Source organism: Acartia tonsa, chromosome 14 (genome assembly GCF_053477335.1).
Source record: "Acartia tonsa isolate MP-2025a chromosome 14, ASM5347733v1, whole genome shotgun sequence".
Classification (NCBI taxonomy): domain Eukaryota; kingdom Metazoa; phylum Arthropoda; class Copepoda; order Calanoida; family Acartiidae; genus Acartia; species Acartia tonsa.
This window is the reverse complement of record NC_137273.1, coordinates 7,863,431-7,889,933: the sequence shown is the minus strand read 5'-3', so window position 1 is coordinate 7,889,933 and position 26,503 is coordinate 7,863,431. Positions and strand designations below refer to the sequence as shown.

The 26,503-nt window shown below is 33.6% G+C and overlaps 2 protein-coding genes and 1 long non-coding RNA gene across 8 annotated transcripts in view; 2 read left to right on the top strand and 1 right to left on the bottom strand.

The window, feature by feature from the left end:
• The window catches only part of ND-B17.2 (NADH dehydrogenase (ubiquinone) B17.2 subunit), a 397,876-nt gene that overhangs the window by 47,427 nt on the left and 323,946 nt on the right, over window positions 1-26,503 (top strand). The window lies entirely within an intron of this gene.
• LOC145306322 (uncharacterized) overlaps window positions 1-26,503 on the top strand; it is a 228,818-nt gene that overhangs the window by 95,351 nt on the left and 106,964 nt on the right. The window lies entirely within an intron of this gene.
• On the bottom strand, window positions 2,059-17,624 carry LOC145305603 (uncharacterized). Its single transcript, XR_013874635.1, has 3 exons — window positions 16,252-17,624; window positions 3,059-3,134; window positions 2,059-2,113 (listed from the first exon to the last, which is right to left on the bottom strand). It is a non-coding gene; the product is annotated as an uncharacterized LOC145305603 (long non-coding RNA).

Here is a 26,503-nt window from a genome sequence, read left to right as displayed (position 1 = left end):
TAATGTATTATTCAAAATAATTACCTCTTCTATAGATAAAAGGAGTGGTGGAAAAGTCTGGATACTTCTAGTTTGAACCAATCAATCAAGATTTAATAAAAAATACCCAAAGTTTTGAGCCAATGAATAAAAGAATGTGTTTGTAAAACCTTTGGTACCAGTCAGATATAATTAAAAGCTAAAGTTATTTTACTTTTTCTTTGATTGCTTTTTATTTATAAAAAAGTTATTAAAACAAAAACATTTATCCAATAAGTTTATCAAAATATTCTGAAGTTTATCATTAAAAAACAGTCGAGAAACTACACTGTTAAAAATAATTTTTTTATTTAGTATCAAATGATACTCTGGAGAGTATTGGACCCGACAGTACGCTACAGCTATATAATTAATATATAACACTATGTAATACTATATAACACAATAATTGTTACGATATAGAATAACAACATTTTTTAGTATCGATTGATACGCTCTAGGGTAATAAAGAATATGCTGTAGAAAAGTTTATTAAAATAGTAATATTTTATACGTTGTAGGGTATCGGAAAATACGCTAATGAAATGTATATAAATTTAGTACTACTTTATACGCTCTAAGGCACTGGAGAATACGCTACTCAGAAATGTTTATAAATTTAGTACTATTTCATACGCTCTAGGGCATTGGAGAATACGGTACAGAAATGTGTATTATTATATAGTATAATTTCCTATGTTCTAGCATAAAAATCAATACGATGCAGAATTGTTTATTAGTAGCGAAGCTACTCTATAATTCACAATGTCGGTCCGTCTGTCCGTCCGTCCGTCTGTCCGTCCGTCCGTCCGTCCGTCCGTAATTAATGAATTGGGGGAAATGTGATTTTCTCGGCTCCTACAAAAGATAGAAAGCTGAAATTTTTTGACAACATTCCCATCATTAAGGAGCACAATTATAAAACATCAATGGCGGTCGGACTGCTTTTTAGCAGGTTTTAAGCTATTTTTTATATTTTCCAAATTTTCCCCATAACTTGGGTGTTTATGGTCCGAATTTCAAAATTTTTTCAGTTAAAGATATCAAAATTAAATTTCCCGTCATTTGAAGAAAACAACAAAGACGGTCAAGACTGCCTTTTTGCAGGTTTTTGGCTATTTTTATATTTTTCACATTTTTTTTCCCATATCTTTGGTGTTTATGGTCCGATTTTCGAAATTTTTTCAGTTAAAGATATCAAAATTAAATTACCTGTCGTTTGAAGAAGACAACAATGATAGTCAGACTGCCCGTTTGCAGGTTTTTGGCTATTTTTACATGTTTGACGTATTTCCCCATATCTTTGGTGTTTATTAAAACTTTTTCCTGTTTTTTTCTCCAATAAATCTATTCTTGATTTTAATAAATACACTTTAAATCTACTTCTACGTATTCCCATCCACAATTTTTGTGCTTCTAGTTTATAAATTATGGTTGGTCTGTCCGTACGTCCGTCCGTCCTTACGGATAGCTTTTTAGGCATGTTAGAATTGACCTATCAATTTTAAACTTTGCTTGATGACTCCTATAGTATTTAGGTACCATTTTTTTGTAATCATTATCGGAATGTCCGTACGTACGTCCGTATAGCAACAAATTTTTATATCCAATCGGTCTGATTTTTAAAAGCGAAGCTTTTCTATAATTAGGGTCGGTCCGTTCCCGCAGGGGTCAATAATAAATAAAGAAAACTACATCCATGCTTATTTAAATTTTTAAAATAAGGTGGGAGGTAGGGGTTTAACGGGTGCTCACTTGGTACTTTGACGAAAAGCACTTTTATAGATATTGTTTACCTGCTAACTGTTCTTGAATGAAAATGCCAATTGTTCCTGTGTAACCTAAAAAGAAAAAACACAAAGAATCTTTAGGCAAAAAAAAAATTGGACAAAAAATAAAATTAATTAAAACAGTTTAATTTAATGAGATATGGAGAGAGAGAAAAAAGGCCGCAGGTTTACATATGGTCCTACTTGTTTAAGGTTTACTAACATTTGCCCTACACCTCATCCCCCTCCCCCTAATGAGATAATAAAATACTTATCTGAGGTCTAAACCTCCAGCCAAATTGCTGCAATATCATCATTCTTGAAACCTTAAAAATATTTGTAATAGTTATTTCTCGCATCGTATTATAAATGGCTTTACGCGGATATAAAAATGTAAAATGACTTTGGCACCTCGGGGCTAAAAAAACTGGTTTTAATATTATGCTCGTACATTTTTATATTCGTAGAAAACTGGATGTCATACGATGCTAGACATAGTTTTTTCGTATGGATGAGAACCGGTTCTAATCCACCGGATTAGAATCGGTTTTGAATGTATACGAGAATAGTTATTTCTCGTATCGTATTATAAACGGCACCACGGGGCTAAAAAAACCAGTTTTAATCTTATGATTGTACATTTCTATATTCGTAGAAAACTGGATATAATATGATACGAGAAATAACTATTTTTTTTTAACTTTTTGTTCGATTTAGGGATAATAGACCTACCAAGGATTACTCATGCAAAATTTTAGATCAAAATTCGAATTCTAAGTGCCATTTATACATTGATTACGAGATGGTTGCATTGAAAACCCCCCCTTTTTTAAAAGCCTTTTAAAATATTGCTAGAATCCGGAATCCGCAAGAATGCTCCATTTTATGGACGAATTCTTGTAAGACTTAGAATCCGGTCCAAAAATTTGACAGACTGCCATCTCTTATTAAAAAAAAATTCCTAAATTGAAGCAAAATTAACAGAATTATGAGTTTCTGTTTTATATTAGAATTCTCGAAACATTGTGATCGTATTATAGACAGCTGTCCGCTGATATTTAAATAAAAAACTATAATAATAAAACCAGTTTTGTTAGCCACGAAAAGGCCTAATTTCTTTAGATAAAAAAAAACTTGTATTGATATTATTATTTTTATTATAATATTCATAGACAATTGTCTGTAATACGATGATTTAATGATTTGGCTGTGAACCGGTTCTAATCCAGTAGATATAAATCGGTTTCGAAGCCATACTAGAGTAAGTATACCTGTATACTAACTGCTTAAATTCAGTAGAGTCTTGCTTGTTTCGCCCACTACTTTGATGGGCAACCCAGGAACGTCCTAAATAATAGAATATTTATTATTTCTTGCAACGTATTATGTACAGCTTTCCGAGGATATAAAATGTACAATTATAAAATTAAAACCAATTTTTTTTGTCTCGAGACGCCGAAGACACTGGCTAAAAAATAGTGTTATCAATAGAAAGAACCACTGACACTCACACATCATTCGAATCCAAACTAGAATATGTACCTAATTAAAACTTACACGAAAAAGCGAGAAATGGGATTTTTCTTAATATTTAATATTGCTAGGTGAAAACTTAAACTACATGGAGAAGAATTTGCGAGAAGCGCCTAATATTAAAATACCTAAATGAAACTGTTCTTCTACTACAAAATTTTCTTACTTTTGCACTTTCTAATTCTTTTAAAGTTGAAAATGTATGAATATTGAAAAAATCATAAGCGATCAATGAAAATCTAATGAGAAAAGGGGGGGGGGGGGTAAAATGTGGTGACTCGTGCTACGACATACCAGCAATTTTATTTTGGATACTACTCCCTTAGTTTTAGAGATAATTGGGTAAAAACTTTTGGGCTGGGTCACTAATAACCCCAAGTTTTGGTATCTTTCAAAAACAAGGCGGCGGGACCGCCGCTCCTGCCGTTCCCCGCCATTTTCCGCCGCTGCCAAATTTTTTTTTTAATTGCATTTCTCGCCGAATTAGGCAATTAGGAATCATTTTAGGTAGGTCAGTAAAACATATTTGAATAAAAAATGGCGGCGGTACCGCAGCTCCTGCCGTCCATCCCCGTTTTCTGCCGCCAAATTTTTTTTATTGCTTCTCTCGCCGAATTAGGCAATTTGGAATCATTTAAGACCATGTTATTTTTTTTTTCCCCTGATAAATTTTTTTCAAATTCTCGTTTATCCAGGTATATCTTAAATTCAGTGCTTCTCCTGTGCTTTTAAAGATATTGAAAAAAATTCTTTTGAGGTAGGTCAGTAAAAAATATTTTTAAAATTCTCGTTTATCTAGATATATCCAGTTTTCCGCCGCCGTCAAATAACAATTTTTTATTGCGTTTCTCGCCGAATTAGGCAATTTGGAATCATTTGAGAACATGTTATTTTTTTCAACAATTTTTCCCCTTACAAGCCATCCTGCGGCGGCAGAAAACGCCGCCATTTTTTATTTAAATATTTTTTACTGACCTACCGTAAAAGATTTTGTTTCAATATCTTTAAAAGCACAGGAGAAGCACTGAATTTAAGAAATGCAAAAAAAAATTTTGGCGGCGGCGGCGGAAAATGACGGCGGGAGCGGCGGTACCGCTGCCATTTTTTATTTAAATATTTTGTACTGACCTACCTAAAAAATTTTGTTTAAATATCTTTGAAAGCTTAGGAGAGGAACTGAATGTAAGATATACCTTGATTAACGAAAATTTGAAAAAATGACTAAGTTCCCTCCGCAGGGTTGATTATAAGGGGAAAAATTTTTGAAAAAAATAACATGATCTCTAATGATTCCAAATTGCCTAATTCGCAGGAAATGCAATAAATAAATGCAATTACCGTTTTTTTTCGAAAGATACCAAAACTTGGAGTAATTATCTTTAAAACTAAGGGAGTAGCATCCAAAATAAAATTGCTGGTATTTCATGGCACAAGTCACCACATTTAACCCCCCCCCCCCCACAGTTATGGAGTCTCGACCATAAAGATTTTTTTATCCAATCTTAACAAGAGAGGTATTTTTGGAAAGAGGAATATACATAGAAAACGCCTATGTAAATTAGAAAATCCGCAAAAATCATATTTGCAAGTTATTTGGAAAAAATTGCAATAATAACTTAATTTCATGCTTTAAATGACCAATTTAGAAAAAAATCTTTTAATGAAAGTTGTTTATCTATAAGTTTCGAACATACTTAAGACAATAAAATAATATTTATCATCCTAAATGTGAAAATCAGATGCAGAATCCTTTTTAGAGTAAATATAGTGCAAAAAGTAACCAAGACATTTGTCCAAAGTATGAAAATCTAAAAAAATAGTTCTTTTTGATTTTGATATACATATCAGATAAATGTATATAAAATTAGTGATCAAAAACTATAAAACAAGTTATTACTTTTTTAAAAACATAACTTTTTAAAACATAAAAACTCTTGATATTTAACAAAATAAATTCAAATAAACAATTAGGCGTTTTTTATAATGCAGTAGACCATTTTGTAGTTATTTTTTTGGCATTTATTTTGATTAATTACTCCATAAAAAGAGTTTTTCTGCACTACTTTGGTAATTCTTAAACCTAAAAGTGCAATTTAATCGATGACAGTGATTAAAAAAATTATAACATGTTTTATAGTTTTTATCACTAATTTTATATACATTTAGGTGATATGTATATAAAAAGCAAAAAGAACTTTTTTCTTCAGATTTTCATACTTGGTTACTTTTTGCACTATATTGACTCTAAAATAGATTCTATATTTGATTTTAACATTTAGGATGATATATTTTATGCCAATTATTGTGTTTAAATCAAGAAAGAACATATTTTTTGTTCGTATACCTTTTTTACTCGAGAACCCTTAGAGCTAGAGGGAGCTAATTTTGGATTTAAGCTTCTATAGGACCAAAGTTACTTTTAAAATTATCGTCGACACCCCACCCCCCCCCCCCCCAAATTTTTTTTTTTTTTTTTTTGGGGGGGGGGGCGGGTGGATTATACTATAGGGTGTTTCTCAGAAACAACTTGAGATAAATGGAGCAAACCTTAGGATAAAACTTATGTAGGCCTATATTTGCTTTTAGAACTATCATTGACCACCCACCCACCCCCAAACCCCTAATTTAAGGGGGGGGGGGCAGGTGGATTATACTATTGGGTGTTTCTCAGTAACCACTTGAGATAAATGGACCAAACCTTGGGATAAAACTTTAGTTGGCATATAGTTGCTCATAGAAATATTGTTGACCCACGCCCAAACCCTTAATTAAGAGGAGAAGGGGGGGTAGGTAAATTATACTATTGGGTGTTTCTCAGTAACCACTTGAGATAAATGGAGAAATCCTTAGGATAAAACTTTTGTATGCCTAAAGTTGCTTTTAGAAATATTGTTGACCACCCACCCAACCCCAAACCCTCTAAAATGAAGGGGGGGGGGGGCAGGTTGATTTTACTATAGGGTGTTTCTCAGTAACCACTTGAGATAAATGGAGCAAACCTTAGGATAACACTTTTGTAGGCTTATAGTTGCTTTCAGAACTATCATTGACTACCTACCCACCCCCAATCCCCCTTAACTGAGAGGGGGCTGTGAGGCTGGTGTTTAATACTTTTATAAATATTGCTCACCCCCCACTCACACCCACCCCCAAACCCTCCTATGGCAAAGGAAGGAGGTGGGAGGCTGGTGTATAACTTAGAAACCACTTGAGAACCATGGAGCAAACCTTGGATTTAACATTAGTAGGCCTAATACTATTTTATACTAGTGTGTACTACTCATATACCACATCTGATACATGGATCAAACCTTAGTAATAAACTTTTGTAGGCCTAAAGTAGCTTTTGAAATATCATTGACCCTCCACCCAACCTCAAAACCCCTTAATCTGAAGGAGAAAGGGTTGGTGGTTAAAAACTATTCAAACTTTTGTTTAAAAAAAAAGCACTAGAGATAGAACCCAAAAATTTTAAAATCTAGATTTTTCCATGATATTAGATGTATATTCTAGGGTACTACGTCAAACCCTAGATACGTCAAACAGTAGATGCGACAAACGCTAGACAGACAAACAGTAGACAGACAAACCCTAGACACAACATACGCTAGATACGACAAACACTAGAATGCGACAAACGCTAGAATATGAAAAACCCTAGATTTTTTCTAAAGGCAACAAACAATAGATACGACAAAGGCTAGAATTAATCCTATTATGTAAAGTAATACGTTTTTTGTCTGTAGCGTAATACGCTTTTTTGTCTGTAGCAATGGATCTCACTAACCGCTAAACCGAAATTGTTCTCCTTAAAGTGAAGCTTCATATGTGTCCAGGGAAGGTTTTTAACTAATTTTGTGGAGGGTATCTACCCTAGATATACCACACTTTTCTGGGATCTTGCTGAGTCAAGTATCAACTGTTGGGAATATCAAAGGATGACTCCATGCAAAATTTGAGCCGGATCCGGCCAAAACCGGCTGTGAATTTTATGAAAAACCGGTTTTTTTCGGTTTTTAGGGGGTATCTGTAAATCGATTCAGCTGGAGCAAAACCGGTTGGAGGTACAAAAAAATTTACTTCACATGAAATTTAGCCAATGCAATTGCCTACAAAAATGTAATTCATCATTAACTTGATTGGACAACTCTTTCCCCTCCTAAATGTCCATTAAAACCTCGGAAACGGCAAAAATCGCCAAAAATCACGCCTTCGGCGGCAAATAACGGCTAAACGGTCAGCCGGAGGCGAATGAAACATAAATAAAGACATGTCTGCCTCAAAAAGTTGTTCAACATCAAAGAGATGCTTGAAGTCTCTAAAACGATGCCTTCCCCTCCTTTAAGGGGAAAAACTGAAAAAACGTGATTTTCAAAAGTATGCCCACTTCGTGGGTGTGGGGGGCACTGAACCCGTCACCCCAGGGTCACCAAATATAAAGTCTAGGCGGCCCACAATGCTGAATTTTCACCAAGTGAAAGTCTTGTGTCATTATCTCTTATGAGAAAAAAGTTATTAATTAATTAAAATTTCAAATTGTGATTTTTTGATGGATTTCTTTGATGAAATGACAGGCTGGTCAATTTTTAGGCCATTTTTTGCTGTTTTCGGCCCGCCACGCCCAAACGGTTTGAGATAATCTCACGGGACCTTTTGCCCGACCTAAGCCTGGTTATTAGTAAGGTCTAAGAAAAAAAAATCCCGGATTGGATGAAGCACAACGTCGCTGCGCGCCGTCAAAAATCGCTGGTCGGCTCATTTTGCCCCCTCAAACCCTCACCTCGTGCCATTTTTCTGTGTAAAGATTATAATTATAATCTTTTGCATAAGTCTGTTTTTTTTCCTAGACCTCACAAATAACCAGACTTAGGTTGGGCAAAAGGTCCCGTGAGATTATCTCAAACTGTTTGGGCGTGACGGCCCAAAAACCGCAAAAAATGGCCTAAAAATTGACCGGCCTGTCATTTCATCAAAGAAATCCATCAAAAAATCACAATTTGAAATTTTAATTAATTAATAACTTTTTTCTCATAAGAAAACTTGGTGAAAATTCAGCATTGTGGGCCGCCTAGACTTTATATTTGGTGACCCTGGGGTGACGGGTTCAGTGCCCCCCACACCCACGAAGTGGGCATACTTTTGAAAATCACGTTTTTTCAGTTTTTCCCCTTAAAGGAGGGGAAGGAGTAGTTTTAGAGACTTCAAGCATCTCTTTGATGTTGAACAACTTTTTGAGGCAGACATTTCTTTATTTATGTTTCATTCGCCTCTGGCTGACCGTTTAGCCGTTATTTGCCGCCGAAGGCTTGATTTTTGGCGATTTTTGCCGTTTCCGAGGTTTTAATGGACATTTAGGAGGGGAAAGAGTTGTCCAATCAAGTTGATGATGAAGTACATTTTTGTAGGCAATTGCATTGGCTAAACTTCATGTGAAGTAAAATTTTTTGTACCTCCAACCGGTTTTGCTCCAGCTGAATCGATTTACAGATACCCCCTAAAAACCGGAAAAAAACCGGTTTTTCATAAAATTCACGGCCGGTTTTGGCCGGATCCGGCTCAAATTTTGCATGGAGTCATCCTTTGATATTCCCAACAGTTGATACTTGACTCAGCAAGATCCCAGAAAAGTGTGGTATATCTAATCTACCCCCCACCCCCCCACAAAAAAAAATAATTTACCTTTTTAAAACTTAAAAAGAAAATGATATAAGCATTTTTGTCTGTAGCAAAGGATCTCATTATCCGCTGAACTGATATGTTTCTTCTTTAAAGTGACGCTTCATATAGGTCCAGAAGGTTTTTAACTAATTTTGTGAAATTTAAATTATATTGCCTATTACTGAATAAAATTATAAGGTGATTATTATTTAAAGTAGTGCCTGTGGTAGGGGTTTGTAGCGAGGTGACAACACACCATTGAAATTTGAATTAGTATTGCCTGCCTTCCCCTATTTTCCCCCAAAATGACCCCAGATGAATCGCTTTACTGATTCAAAGACAAGGACAATAACATATTTTTCTTAGTTAATGGGGTAAATTACATTTAAATAGCATATATTTGAAATAAATTCAATTTTCTACCACGTAGTTTTTAAAATATCAAGACCTGATAATTGTCTTTTTGTGATATATGCAATTTAAAAAGACGATTTTCAAGTCTTGATATTTCAAAAACTATGTGGTAGAAAATTAATTTTTTTTTAAATATATGCCATATAACTGTAGTTTAACCATTTAACCAGGATAAAATATGCGGTTCACTAAATTAAGTTCAAATGCATTTCGTGAAACTACCCCTTTTGCATGAGTAATCCTTGGTGGGTCCATTTTCCCTAAATCGAAGAAAAAGTTGGAAAAGTAGTGGCTAACGGCTGGCGGCTCAGCCGTGTAGACATTTGTTGGGTATTTACAAGAGAAATAAGTCACGAAACCTCTCTCCACATAATGCTTTTTCCCGCTCCAAAACGTTTTCAAACGGTTCTAGACGGTAGTTGCTGGTACTAGAAATCTAAAAAATGTTTTTTTTTATCATTTCACATGATTTAAAGCAAAAAAGTTTGACAGATTTGCCCTAAAAATAGCTAAAAAACGGCTAAACGGATGAGCAACCTCCAGGTTTTTGTAAAATGAAAGATATGGCATTCATTTATCGTTTGCAATTGGAGGCATTGTTCTAACTTGATTTTTTCATAATTTTTTTTTCATCAAAAAAAAAATCGTCTATTCCGGTCACTTTTTTTACTTTTTTATTATTGTATTTATAACTGTATAATACCCTAATGTTTAATTTGGGTGATCTGGAAGCATAAACAACCTAAATGCATGACCTAAGCTTTAATCATTGCCTTGCCTGTTGTGTGATGTACAATACTAGTCATTTTACTGCTTGTATTATGTCATGTTTTGTTGCCTAAGCTTTTCAATTTGTAAAGACATTAAAAATTTTTCAGACACATTTTTATAGTAATGGAAAGAGTATATCACCCAAGTAACGCCTTAAATATTTGCCTGAAGATGTATCAGCTGCATTTGCTCATGTAAGAAGGGGTTAGAAATACCGCTAGAAGATTTAAAATTCCATATGAAACCCTTGCATCTTTTTTGTATGAGAAGGTTTTTGCGATTTTTGCGCGGTTGGGATTTTTTATGTCAAATCGACTAGGATTAAGCTAGAAAGGTGTTTAAGGTGTCTTAGAAAGCTCTTTGCATGTCCTAACAAAAACTCCCCAGGATATGGGTTCTATCTCCAAGATTTAGAGTACATATCCAAGATTTTGCATTTTCAAAATTCCTGTTGCATAAAATGTGTTGAAATATTAGAGTTAGACCCCATATCATTTCGAGTTAATTGTCAGGCATGTAATTTTGCATCTTTAGACACCTTAACCACCCTTGTAGGTCAATACTAGCCAATTTGAGACAAGAAAAAATGTATCAAAAACTGCTGTCAAAACTGGCAGGATTTTTAAAATCAAAAATTTTTTGGGAAAAAATCACTTTTTTAAAGAAATTCCAAAACTTGTGAATCAGAAATTGACTCTAATTTATGTATAAAGCTTAAAAAAACCTAATCATATAATAAAAAGTACGATTTTTAAAAAAAAAGTTTGCATGAAAAAAATTGATGTTTTTATGCAATTTTATCGACTTTTTTAAAATGGGGAAAATGTTGTCAAAAAATTGTCTGATCTGCATGCGACTAGTACCGTTAGAAAGCTAATGACCTCAGCTTTCTACTCATAGTTTAAAATGTTAAAAAAAAATATTTTAAGGGGGTCTTCCACCCCCTCAAAGTCAACTGAACGAAATAGCCCCACTGGTGGGGTTATTCCAGTATAGGCCAACCACGGCCCTTTAAACCGATTTTTGACCGACTTCTAATTGCAAGATCTTAACGGGACCAAGACAGGCTTCTTTGTTATTGCTATATCTTTCATTTGCACTCTTAAAAACCGGAAAAAGTTTTTGGGAAATTTTTTTTTTTAAGTTGAAGCAAAAAATTTACCGGAATAACCCTGCACTACCGGATCCTTTGACTCAAAAAAATGCGGAAAAAATAGAAAAATCTACCTAAATTTATATAAAACCTCAGACAATCTCTTGATGAGAGCCAATCTTTAAGATTTAGGGTCAGACTTGAAAATTAAAAGTATTTTTGACTTCAAATTAAAGAATAAATATTTTTGAAAAATTTGGTGATTTAATTTCATTGTCAAGGATCCGGAACCGGATTCGCTAGGATCCGGATCCGGATCCGCACTAACCAAATTTGGAGGATCCGGATCCGCAAAAAATCAATGCGGATCTGAAACCCTGATTAATAAGCATTACACATTTTATTTTGGGACTTTCCTTCATCATTTGCCTTTTGGAGAAAAGACCCCATAAAACTAAAAATAGGAGTTCTAAGCTTATATTAAAGATAACAAAGAAAAGTTATTTCTCGCATCGTATTATAAACTGCTTTCCGCGGATATAGAATGTACAATTATAAGATTAAAACTTGTTTTTTTAGCCCCGAGGTACCTAAGGGACCAGCTAAAAAAACTGGTTTTAATCTTATGATTGTACATTTTTAAATTCAAAGAAAGCTGGATATAATATAATGTTAGACATAGTTTTTTCATATGGATGAGAACCGGTTCCTATCCACCGGATTCAAATAAATACAAGAAAACTTTTTAAAAATAACTAAACTAGGTAACCTTAACAGATTTGGTTGTAATGAAATGTGTAATGGTAACTTAGTTCAGTTATTTTTAAAAAGTTTTCTTTGAAAAAATCAGGTTTAGGTATATCTTTCAAAATAACTCCTATTTTTAGTGTTGGCTCCACAAGCCCCACGAAGGAAAGACCCAAAATAAAATGTGTAATTTTTAAAGTAACTTTGGCCCTACAGAAGCTTAAATCCAAAATTAGCTCCCTCTAGCTCTAAGGCTTCTCGAGTAAACCCCTCCCCCCCCCCCCTGCCCAAATCGTTATTTTCCACATCCTCCTTTAAAGTTTATTGCCAACTACATTCATTTGTGAATTTGTTTTAATCAAATTAATATTTTTCATATGATTTTTGTATCATTTTTTTACGTTCTATATAGGCCCGGCTCGGCACATGGGATAGGAGTCCGAAATTTCCTGTGGATGCCACTAGAGCAAAAAAAAAATGGAAGTTCCTTTGACTTTTCATTTTGGTTTCTAAAAGTGCCTCCATATTTTGTAATAATGAATAGTAATTTATTGCATCGTATTATAGACAGCTTTCCGCTGTTATTAAAATAAAAAATTTTGAGATTAGACCCATAGATGTTAACCAAGAGGGATATAAGGCCCAGGCTTACTTTATTAATTTTATGATTTTTATCCTAATGTTCATGTTGTGATTTTTCACATGCCTGAATGAAAATTCTTTTTTTTAAGGACCTCTTATTTCCGGTTGTGTTATACTTTTATTATGTAATAATTTTAAAGGGTATAAGGCCAAATCTGCTCGTAATCGCAAGGACGTCCAAGCTTTTTAATATGGTAATGGGTTGTGGTAAAAAATTAAAAAGGGGGGGGGGGTAATGACATCTATTCTTAATCCGTGAGCAAAATGGTCTAAATATTGAGCTAGACCCTTCAAACTTGGTATATAAGCCTAGTCCTATAGGTATTACATCTAAATGGCAAAAAAAATCCAAAAATTTTATTTTTTGGTATATATTGATGTGGAAACTTACCTTAAATTGTGTTTTCTGAGGGTTTTAACTAAAATACACTGTGTCTATTAATAAGGACATCATTTAAGATGATTCAGCAAGTTGGGGACCGACCCCAGGGGGCTAGGTGAATGGCCCGCAAGGGTTAAGTGCATTTTTTCCAATATACATGTTGTGACACATCAAATTTTAGGTTTTTTTATAGTATGGCTTTAAAACCGATTAATATCCGCTGGTTAAAACCCAGTTGTCAACCCAACTGAAAAAACATGTATGGCATCATATTACAGACAATTTTACACGGAACATTAAAATAAAAATCATAAAATGAATACCAGTTTTGTTAGCCTGGGCCTTCTACCCCACTGGATTAACAAAACAGACAATTTTCCATGAAAATTAAATTAAAATCTAAGATTAGAGCCATTTTTGCCTAAAAATGTCCGGCTACTTATAAAAAGCTTCCATAAAATTTAAAACTCCCATCAGTTCATGTGGTCATGGAAATCTTAAGGTACAGACAAAAAAACCTTACTACTTTATAATACTGGCGGGGCGGCAATGCCCCACTAAGGGCATTTATCCGGCCAAATTACCAGATATCCGGCCGGATAACCGGCCAAATTACTACATATTAAAGTATCTAAAAAGGATATTGTCCCTTTCGTGGCAACGCACCTTAAGGGGTGATTCGTTGACTTTTTAAAATTGCTTTTAATAGGTTATTTTAGGTTAGGTTATGTTATATTTGGTTAGGTGATTATCCCGCAGGGTTAGGCAATTAGCCCCGCAAGGTTAGAGTACCCTGCGAGGAGCTAGAAATAGGAGGAAAGCTACTGTGAAAATACGAATAATCACTCCTTAAGGGGCGTTACCACGCAAGGGACTATACCCGCAAAAAAAAATTCTTCATAAACTGGTGTTTATATTATACTAGCGGCTGCGTCCCTAGTATCTAGGAATATTAGAAGGGACATGAAAGTGCAGAAAAATAACTTAAAACCTTACAACGATTTGTTTATAAAAATTAAACAGTCTAAGACCACTCTGGGACCTATAAGAAGCTTCACTCTAAAGGAGAACCATATCAGTTCAGCGGTTAGCGAGATCCTTCGCTACAGACATAAAAGCTTACTACTTTATATAATAGGATAAAATTAAGGTTAAAACTTAAAAATTAAGTAACTATTAAATGATCTTTCTTCTTAGCAAATAAATCTAATTAACTATTACTACCCTCAATCTGTAATATCAACCCCTAATGGTTGGAGGATGGGCGGGGAGGTTGCGTAGAATGCCTGCCCCCCCCCCCCCTTGTTTTTTTTCTATCCTATTTTCTGTGTATAAAAGGTAGAGGGCTATACCTGAGTGACTTTTGAAATATGGGTATGAGACATAACTGAGAGTTGAAATTTTTTAATACCTCCTTCCTGGCAGGCACAGGATGCCAGCAAATCTGGTAAGGTTATTCAGGTAAAAAGTACAAATATTTTTTTACTTAAACAAAGCATCTCATGTTATCTAATACTAAACTATCCTATAATCGTACATCCTCATATGTAATATATGTGTTCAAGTCGATTTCAGGTTCCAGGTATAATCTTGCAAGTCCTGAACCTCCAGGTCTTCATAAATCTTTAAACGGTTCCTGTGACCGCAAATTTTTAATTGAAGATTTCAAAGGGGGAAGGCGGATGTGCCACTTTTTGAAACCAAAACTAAAAGACAACAAAGGAACTCGACTAAAAAAAGAGTTACAGGTCTGAGATTTTGCATGGCAGTTGCTTTATAGGGGTACAATATGGAACTGTGAAGAAACGGCGGCGCAACCGCCGAAAACTGCCGTTTCCCGCCGATTTTTTTTTTGCAATTTCTCGGTGGTTTTCGGCGGTTACACAGCCGTTTCTTCACTGTTCCATATTGTAACTCTAAAGCAACTGCCATGCAAAATCTCAGACCTGTAACTCTTTTTTTAGTTGAGTTCCTTTGACTTTTAGTTTTGGTTTCAAAAAGTGGCACATCCGCCTCCCCCCTTTTAAACTTTTTTATCTTCATGACATATTAAAATTTCATAAAATCCGTTGCCGTTTACCTGCCAATCGTCGGTTTGCGGCTGGCAGCTGCCAAGTACTGCTGCCACCGCCAAAATTTATGTTTTGAGACTTCTAATATAAAATTTACATAAAGATAAACATATTCAGAAAAAATTGTTCTTCTAGCTTCAATAATAAGAAAATTAAAGCCATTTAAAATTTAAAAAAAAAGATTTTTGTTGTGAAATATAAAAAATTATATTGTCGGATATCCGGCCGGATAGTTTCAATATCCTGTATCCGGCCGGATATTGAAAATGGCCGGATATCCGGCCACACCGGATATCCGGCCCAACAATAGTAAAACCTTCCCTTGAACTATAAGAAGCTTCACTGTTAAGAAAAACCATATCGGTTCAGCAGTTAGCCAGATCCTTCGCTACAGACACAAAAGGTAACTACTTCCTTTGATAGGATAGGTTTTAAAAAAGACTACATCAGGGAGGAAGGGAACATTGGGCCGTAAATTTCACTGGTTGAATTATTCGTTAAATAAAAAACTCCTACTTTTATTTAATTTTCATTTAAAAATTGTATAAATATACACCAAATTACCCCTTCTGTAGATTATAACTAATAGTTGAAACCAGGGTGTCGGAGCCGTTTAATTTTGATGCGGCTCCGGCTCCACGGAGCCGTATCTGAAAATACGGCTCCAGCTCCTACCCTTAAAATTAATATATCAATTTTTGTTCATTATTGAAATTGATAAAATAAAATAAATAATATAAAATATTTTGCTTTTATTTGATTAAAGCTATATAAAAGTAGAAGGATGTGTGTCTATTTGTAAAGTAACAATAGTTTTTTAGTTTATTATATGGAAATAGACCGTTGCCAAATCATATTATTACTTTAAAAAATCACATTTAGCTAATCTGGAGCCGGAGCCGTTTTTAACGAAAAATATGGCTCCGGCTCCACCAAAAATGTTGCTGCTCCCGGCTCCCGGCTCCGGCTCCAAAACACTGGTTGAAACGTTTGGATACTCAACTTATTATACCAGACAATCAAAATTCATTAAAGATCCCAAAGTGTCTGTGTGTTTCAAAGGATCTCACTAATTGATGGACCGATATGTAACAATTCAAAGTCTTGATATTTTTTTTGAAAACTTTGTACATAAAGAACTGATTTCCTAACCTGCAAGTAACAGCAAACCATTTTAATTCTTGTTTCTTGGCTGGCATTTTGAGTGTATGGTTGTCTGAAATGTAGCCCTTTTATAAATTTTGCCAATATTTGGTTAATTCCGAAACACAGGTGAAAATAATAATTTGAAAAGAAAGGGAGATAGGCTAAGCTTTTCTACAATTCTGGCCGTCCATAACAGATTTTTATTAAAACTATGATATAAGGTAGGAAGTTTTTTTTGTCTGTTGCTTAAGATTTAATGACTACTGACCCGATTGAGTTCTCCATTTTATGGATGGATCTTATAAATCTCTGGATGGTTTTAGGCTATTTAATTTTTATTTTTTTTTAATTTTAAGTTTTTTTTAGGCTACTTAGGATACTAGGAGCGCATCCGCTAGTATTTAATGTTGTTAGGTGAAAACTTAAACTACTTAATGCAAAGGAAAAGAATTTGCGAGAAGCGTGTGATTTTAAGATATCTAAATAAAACCAACTATATTTTCTAGATCTTAACGCCTAAAACATTTATAACTTAACCTTCTTGAAGAAGAATTTGCTTAAAATAATACTAACAACAAATTTACATTAATTTAAAATCAGGCATTCGTGTATTCTTGAACACACAAATATGCGCGCCAATATTTTTTGAAGTAATAAAAAACAAAACATTTTTTAGAAGAATAATTTTTTTTTAAATGCTTTTTTTTAATTTGTATCCTATCTTCTTCAATTTACTGATTACAAAAAACAATTTTAAAATTTTTAATCAAAACTTCTACTTATTTTTATATGTATTTTTTTCAATCACTAATATTTATCGCCATCGGAGCTGTAGTAAAATCAGCTGTTGTTACCATCGCAATGGGACAATTTCTGTGTGATGAATATTCCCTTATGAATGAACAAAAATTCTGGGACTAATTCACCAATGTTGGAAAAATTTATTTTAAAACCCACATGCTGAATAAATTATAATTCCTTTACATAACAATAAAATAATATTTAATATAATATAATATATAAGTGATTGAAGATTGGCGAAAAAAATTTGTTAGAGAAATTTTAGTCGACAGTGAGGGGGGGTTTAGATAAGAGAGTGTTAATTTCCATGAGCGTAATAACAATTGCGATGGAGCGTAATGAAAATTTACTTATACCGTAATGAATTATATTCCCAAGAGCGTATTAGACAATACTATACAGACAAATACATTATTTAGTACTACCTGTTACTTCACAAAACATTACCTAATACTTAATAATGCATTGAAAACTTCCTTGTTTCGTAATGACGTTTTTTTCCTACTACGTACGGATTGATACTATACATTAATGTGAAGAATATAGAGTATCATCTGATGCTAAAAAAAAAAATTATTTTTAACAGTGTACGCCTACAGATAGACGGCCAATTTAAATTATAGAGTAGCTTCGCTAATAAAAATAAAAAGTGTCTTTTTTTCTTGGTTTTACGTTGCATAATTATCTAAAATGTAACCAACCATTAAAACTAAGTTTACATTTTTTCATGGTTAACCATAATCATAGATATGACAATAGAGATAAATAAATCCGTCACACAAAATTTTAATGTACAAAGTCTTGTTATAAGGCAAAAGAATGGGATGTAAATTAACTGAGTGACATTGTTCTTTCCCTCCCTGTCAATTAATTTAAAAAGATTCCAAAGTTTGTATGTCCATTATGATATCTTAACTGACTGAAGTGCATTTTTAGGAAAGATTAATTTTAGTCCGAGTCAGATTGATAACATAGGAACGTTGGGTAAAGGCTAACTCATCTTCCGCAAGAGAGAAAACTAATAGAATACATTCCCTCTCCCCAAATTTTTATTTTTAAAAGCGAAGCTTTTCTATAATTAGGGTCGGTCCGTCCGTCCGTCCGTAACGGATAGCTTTTTTCGTTAATTTAATGTTAGAATTGTCCTATCGATTTCAAATTTTGCATGGTGATTCCTTTATTAGTTATGTACGAGTTAGAAAGCATAGCAACTCTATAACCAAAATGTCCGTACGTCCATTTTAAACATGTTGATTTTTTACTTTTTAACAACAAATTTTTATGTGATCTAATCATTCGATTGATCTGATTTTTGGTATATTGATTCCTGGGACAACAAAGTATAATGTAATAAGCAAAGCAACTCTATAATCAAGTCCTATAAATTTAAGTATGTCCATAAACATTAAATCCTGAATCAAGCAGTTTTTCAACAAATTTACTTACAATTTTGCTTTGACTCTTTATATTATGATTATTCAGTTCTGACACTATACAAGTTAATGTCCGTTTGTCCTAACGTTTCAGTGCTTCGCTTTTATGGATGTTGTCATCCTTGTTAGTAGAGAATCTACTCCATAATTACTTTGTCTGTCTATCAGTCAGTCAGTAGTGCTATAGGGGGAAATGGAATTTCCTCGGCTGCTATTGAAATTAGACAGGTGAAATTGTCAGTTAAAAATCTTGTGACATACACATCTAGTCTATACATTGTTTTGACCGTCTGTCTGTAGTTCATGCCTCAAAAGACATAAACCTTATTTTTGGGGTCTCGTGATTTTCCTCAAGTTTTTACATAGTTTTTTTGAAAATCAGCTCTATGGTTGTCATCCTTTTTTTTTATTTTAATCTCTCCCTTTTAAAGACCCTAGGGCCTACAGGCTAGGGTAAAAAAATCCAGTAAATGAAATATCAAATATCTAAATGGACGTACTCATGGACAAAGTGCATTGTAGACGCTCTGCAGTAATGTGACAAAAATTCTGACGTTGAAAGTGAAAACAAAGTTAGTGCATAACTCAAAACAAATGCAGTTTACAAGACATAGTGTGGTCATAACACTAAAAGTTTGAATAAAATAAAAAATTAGTAGAAAATGCCAATGTTTAAAGTTCATAAACACTGCATTAAACAAAAAATACAACATCCATAGGTAACAAAGCTCTTGAATATAAAAGCAAGAACAGCAAAGCAGTCAAACATGCGGGTAGTAATGTATGCGGTGTTAAAAGGGAATTGAAAGCCATAATTAGACCTTATTTTAAATATTAAAAGTCATGTAAAAATCCATTTTAGTCTTGACAATTTTCCAATGAAGCAAGGCTTATAGAGCACACTGTGCGTGGCAAAATATATCACTTTTGAACTCCTTACTGCATGAAACTCAGGGCGGAAGGGAACAGTGGACTGTAAATTACACTGGTACCCAAAGTTACATTAATGTTATCTTTGTTGGCTCAAAAACTTAGGTTACTTTTACTGAATATTGATTGGTTCGTTACAAACTAGAGGTGTCCAAACTTTTCAACCCGTAGGTAGTTTTAATTGTGGATGCATTGAAATTTATCGTTAAATGTCTTATCCCTTAAGATTCCTGACGAAATTAGTTGAACAGGTCAGTCAAAAATTAAATTACATAAACCATGACAATTATGTCCAAAAGTAGCGCGGCAATAAAAAGCTAACAATATCCTTATAATAAAGTAACAAGATCTTCGTATGTATGTCTGTCTGCCTGTACCGAAGGACCTCGCTAACCACTGAACCGATATGGTTCCTCTTTACAAGTCGACCCTCAACCCCCCTCCCCCCCCCCCAAAAAAAAATATAAACACCAACATTATTTTACTTTTTCTTTCGAAACCTAAAATAAAGATATGGGTTATTGAATTCAACTCCCCCTTCTCAAGTGACCCTGGTGGCCTCTAGGGGCGTAGCCACTAGTTTTAGATAAAAAAGGTTGGCAACATCCATAAAAGCGAAGCTTAACAAATAAGTTAGAGAAGATAGACATACGAACATTAACAAATGAGGTCTCAACTTTAACAAAGAACTCATATACGTACGGACAATTGTAGTTATTTACAAGCTACTCTGTTTTAGAGTCGCCGCACTTACCTTAAATTAAAAGATTAAATAATTACGTAAAAATGTGGCTATATTTGGGTTTATAAAGCTTAAATTACTCCAGTTCATTAAGATAAAATCAACAAACATAGAAAAATTGTCTGAAAAAAACAATCCTGAATATAATAAATCCGCAATTTAGGGGCCTTCATTTCATAACTGAAGACGTTAAAAAATTGCACGACATTACTAGTGAGAGGAGGGGAATGCCTTGTCATAAAACAGGCGCAACTCTTTCTTATTTTATATAACGTTTCTTCCTTAAACATATCTCTCCACTTGATAATATCTTAATCTTTACGTGTTCAAGTGTTTTCTAGAAATTAACATAAAATTGGGATCAAGTCAAGCTTAGTGTGCCAATGGCAACAAGTAAAACAGAGCGTGCCAATATTCCCCCTAGTCAAGTAGAGTATGCCAATATTCCCCCAAGTAAAACTTAGTATGCCAATATTTCATCAAGTAAAGCATAGTATGCCAATAGTTTAGCAAACAAAGCAACATGACAAAAAAAAATAAAAAAAAAGATGAACTTAACATATTTTCAGATTTATATTATAATAATTCAACCTAAAAATTTACTACTTTATGTACGTAAAATATATAAACTAGCAGTTGCGTCCCTAGCATCTAAGAGCTCTCTATTCCAAGTAGTAGAAAAGTTACGAAAATTAGCCTAAAACCATTAAAATTTCAAAATAAAAGATCTCACTAATCGATGGACTGTTATGGTTCTTCTTTCAATGAAGCTTCTTATTGGTCCTTTAAAATACCATGATTTTGTTACAATAGTTTTTCTTTTTAGAACTTAAATATAAAGGAGATTTTCAGCTCTCTCCTTCCCTCAAATGCCCCTAGAGACATCAAGGGTGGGGGGGGGGGGGGGCGATGGTGGAGCCGCTAGTATATATACATAAATTATTTCAAAATTTTATAAAAAGCATATCTTGACAAGTAAAGGAGAGTATGCCAATATTACGCCAAGTAAAGCAGAGTGTGCCAATATTCCCCCTAGTCAAGTAGAGTATGCCAATATTCCCCCAAGTCAAGTAGCGTGTGCCAAAACAGGCTATTGGCATACTCAGCTTGACTTGATCCTAAAATTGTTTTGCTGGCGTCATTGTTTTTGTTTCATCTTATTCATTATGTTTTTTTTCTACAATTTATCAAAAGATATCTCGAAGTACAGAACATTTTTAAGTATATGTAGAAACAAGGATGACAAGATCTATAAGTAGTTATTCTCTTAAATCAAACGTTAAAACAAACAAACATTAACGCTTGTAGAGTGTCAGAACTTAATAAGCAGAATCATAATTTATAAGTCTTTGCAAAATTGTAATTCAATTGTTGCAAATTGCTAAAATACATGATATTGTTTAGGGACATAATTACTTTCTTAGAAATGGATTTCAGAGATATTTTGTTTTAAACATTGTACCTTGTTGTTCTTGGAATCATTATTCCAAATATCAGAGGAAAATTGGCTAATTATATCATACAAAAGTTTATGTAAAATTTTTAAAATTTAAGTAAGTAAATTCTGATAAACATTATAGAGTTGATACACTTTATAAGTTGTACATAACCATTACAGGAATCCTTAAACCGACAATAAATCAAATAGCCGGGATCCTGCCAATGACAAATACTAAACATTCCAAAAAATGAATTTCAACCGAGAACTTACATGGTATCACAAACATCCATACAGCCTATTTCATTTCTTTCTTTGCTTGTATGTACATTTTCAACCTTGTGTAAACTTAATACAAAAATGTCTGGTTAATTAATTAAATTAAGAGACATATTTTAGGATTAATTTTGGGTAGACGTTAAAAATATTCTATTTACTAAAGTAGTAATAGGATATCTGTGTGTCATAGACGTCCAAAGGGGGGGGGGGTAATGGGGCGATTACCCCCCCCCCCTTGGTCGTCTATTTGCTATACCCCCCCCCCCTCCCCAAGCAAATTTTGATAGTGGAAGATGGCGATCATAACTATTCTCAGATATCTTCAAACTAGTTTACCCCCTCTCTTCCCCCTCTCTTTTTTTCCTTCCCCTTTCAAACCTATAATTCTGGTGTTCATACAAATGCGCCAATTTTTGTTTTAAATTTTTTTTTTGAAAATAACATCTGTTTGGTTTTCCTTTGCAATTAAGCTTTTTTTTAGGTACAGGGAAGGTTTTTAACTATTTTGGGAGAGCGTATCTCCACCCTCCCAATTTAAAATCCCCCACAAAATTTTTTTTCTGAATATTTCTTATTAAAACTCAAATTAAAAAGTAGAAGGGCGGTTGACTTATCCCCCTCCCACCTTAAGAACACTTAGAGGCTTCTTGAGGGCGTTCGTTGCCCCTAGTCTTTCTTAAAATAAGAGCTATGTCTTGCATTTTTTTTCAATTAGGTGTTTGATCACGAATTTCATATGGTAAAAATATTTTTCTTATTTAATTGTTATCCTAAAAAGATAAAAGTTATGCTTGAAAATTGTTTTAATAGCTATTATTATATGTTGCATTTTTATATAAACGTGAGAGTTGTGATCACAATTGGCGTAACATTTGTACTCTTTGGCGTCAATGCGTATTTTCAGATATCCATTACTCGCTATCCAAATTTTACCCCCTGGTTAAAAACTTTGGGGGTGGTAAAAAAAATTTGCGGCGCGCTTCGCGCGCCATTTTACCCCCCCAAAAACGAATTACCCCCCCCTTAAAAAAAATTTAACCCCCCCCCCCAAAAAAAAGCTTGGACGTCTATGCTGTGTGTGTCTGTATGTCCTCTTGCTGAGTGAAGGTGTTGGACTTCACTGCAACATACCTAGATACCAAAAATAGTATCTACAGCTACAGTGCCTAACACGCTATCTTTTAAAATAATATGTGATGTCTTGGATCGTAAACAGGCGCAATTCATTTTAACGCAAAATTATAACCTTCCGTTCTTTTAGTAAGGAGGAGTTACTTTTTAGAAGATGCATATTAGTTTTTTTTCTTAAAGTGCACAGAAAAACCTAAATCTCCCCCTCCTTATTTTGATATAAATTCGTTTTTACTTCAGGTTAGGTTATAATGTACATATGGTAGACTCACAAGATTGGGGCACCCTCTATATAAGTTAAGAATGAATGACGAATAAAAACTGCCCCACCTCTTTTTAAAAAAATATTTTGAAAATAAGGAGAAGTGTTTATGTGCTTTATGAACATTATGCGGGAAATCCCCTTTTTTCTTGAAATGGTATATCCCAATGCATTGCCATGTTCCTATTTTTTAGAAAGTTGACATTTTAGTTGACCCTTTGTATTACATGTCATCTCTCACAGTTTTTAAACATTTACATAATAAGAAAGTCTACATCTTTCCAGAACAGACTTTATTCACAAGTAAAAAATCAGCATTTCTTAAATGAACGTATGGACTTTCTGGTAGTGATTATAGAGTTATTAGTCTTCCTAAATCGTACCTTATTGTTATGAGAATCATCATTCAGAGTTTGAAACCGATATGACAATTGTAGCATGTCTAAATTAACGAAAATAGCTAAACGTTACGGACGTGCGGACCGACCCTAATTATAGAAAAACTTCGCTTTTAAAAAGAGAAATTGCAAAACAAAACAAAAATTAAAAACTGATCTCATGTCTTTCTGAACATTTTTGCATAAATCAAATGTGTAACCTTTTGGTGTAGAATTGTAGGAGCGCAGCTACTCTGCATTTAATTTGTTTAATGTCTGGCGGCTAAGCCACTACAGGACTCTAGGGGCACTTGAGATAAGGGGATAGGAAGTTGACCCTTTTGATTTTTGTATTAGTTTTGATAAATAAAAAATTAAAAGGAAGGGCATTATTTTTTAAGGGGACAATATGTCTTAGAATGTTGGTGGTGTCCTCCCCCAAAATAGTTATTCAATTTGACGGAATATAAGAAGCTTCACGGTAAAATAAAACCGTATAGGTTAGTGGTTAGCGAGATCCTTTGTTACACACATGCGCAGACAGACAGTCACAGACATCATGTTAATTATTTATCATGATACTGAAAAGTCTAATGTAATCAGTAAAAAGTGTAGCTTATTTACCAGAAAAAAATTTAATCATTTAATCCTTAACATTATTAAATGTATTTAAGTTTAACTATTTTATTTATTTCAAATATGTGTTTTTATCATTTTAGGTAAGTTATGCTATGTTGTTGGTACCCCATGTTGTTGGTACACAATGTTGTTGGTACACAATGTTTTTGGTACCCAATGTTGTTGTTACCCAATGTTGTTGGTACCCAACTTTGTCGGTACCTAATGTTGTTGTTACCCTATGCTGTTGGTACCCAAGGTTTTTGGTACCCTATGCTGTTGGTACCCAAGGTTTTTGGTACCCAAAAAGAAAGTATATTAGTAGCAAAGCTACTTTAAAACCCACTTAGGGTAGTCTAGATGTTATGATTCATATGTCTTACATATTCCTTTATATCTACACTAGTGGTTGCGCCCCTAGAGGCATCTAGACACTCGAAGGGAGGGGGGGGATAGACTAAAATCCTAGCTTAGAAAATTATTTATAATTTAGCCTGATAGTGGAGAAGAATTGAATGTGTTCTCAATTCAAAAGAATGTAGAAATTCATTTTTATGTCCTTATTTTTGCATAATGTAAATAAAACATAACTCAGTTTTTAGACATTTACGATTCAGATCTATATTTTTAACATAAACTTCTAGCCTTTAACATATCATTTTATGAAACAATTCTTTTTACATTTGATTTTAGATTTAAATGAGAAAGAAAGGAGTTTTTAAACTTTAAATCAAAATTAAAATTATTAGACATTTTTGTACAGAAATTATTCCTTAAATAAATTAAACGAAATTTCACCTTTTTTATCTTTAATATTAAATTTTTCATGAAAGCAAATCTCTTCTATAATTAGGGTCGACACATCCATTTTAAAGAAAGTTCTTATAATTAATCTAGCCATGTTAGAATTGTCCTATCAATTCAAAACCATACTTTTTAAAAAAATAATTGAATGCATTTTTTACAGTTTTTGACAATTTTTATTAAACAGTTTCTTTCCTGTTTTATTATCTTTTACAACCTGTCATAATATAAAAAGTTTGGATTAATAAATTATAAAAATCACCTGTAAAAATAAATCCATATCAAATTTTAAACAAGGATGACAGTTTCCATGTGAAATAAGAAAATTACCTCTTCTTCAGATCAGAATTTTTTTTTGCGAAATTGGACAATTATACCATCCAATCAAATTTAATTAATTAAAATTTACGAATCAAATTTACGAATGATACAAGAGTATGTTATGAAACTTTAGGGGCTGGTGTTATTATAGTCCTATGTCCCCTACCTCCCTGTTATTTTCCAATGCATTTTAACTGATTTTTAATGAAGTAAAAATTCACAAATTATTGCAGAAAAGATTTGCTTAAAATCACACATTTTACATAAATCCTTACGTGGCTTAATACCTCTTTATCTTCCCTCTCTCTCTCTCTCTCTCTCTCTCTCTCTCTCTCTCTCTCTCTCTCTCTCTCTCTCTCTCTCTCTCTCTCTCTCTCTCTCTCTCTCTCTCTCTTTCTCTCTCTCTTTCTCTCTCTTTCTCTCTCTCTCTCTTTCCCTCCTTTTCTCTCTCTCTCTCTCTCTTCCTCCCCCCTCTCTCTTCCCTCTCCCTCCCCCCCTCTCTCTCTCTCTCATTCATTCTCATTCTCTTATTTCTCTTTCTTTATGACGTTTTGCCTTTCTCAAAAAGAATTTTTCTACCTTCTTGTCATTTTTTCATACACTTGATTTGTATAAGAGTGTCTTACATTTTAATCTTCTTAATTCTTAGTAACATTAGTATGATTAAATCCAAGTTTGATTTATTTTCTTGGGTGGGGGGGGGCGGTGGGTTGGGGGTTTAATAGACTAGAGGCGCTATAAAAGTTAAATATATAATTATCTATTTCTCTCAATTTCATTAAAGTATTATTTACATTTACTCTTTTTACCTTTATTTTTATTCTTTATCTTTATTTTATCTCTCTCTCTATCTCTCTCTCTCTCTCTCTCTCTCTCTATCTCTCTCTCTCTCTCTCTCTCTCTCAAACACCCACTTTTCTTATCTCTCTTTCATTCATTCCTTTTCAAGAAGGGTTTCCCTTCATTTCCTTTACTCTTTTTTCACTTGTTAATAGTGATGGGGAAAGGTTTAAAGGGGTAATCTAACATACCGGCCCCCCTTCTCCCCATCTCTTTTCTCTATATCCCTTTTAAATTATGCACTCAAAAGCAAGCAATATTCTGAAAAAGTTAAGAATGTAA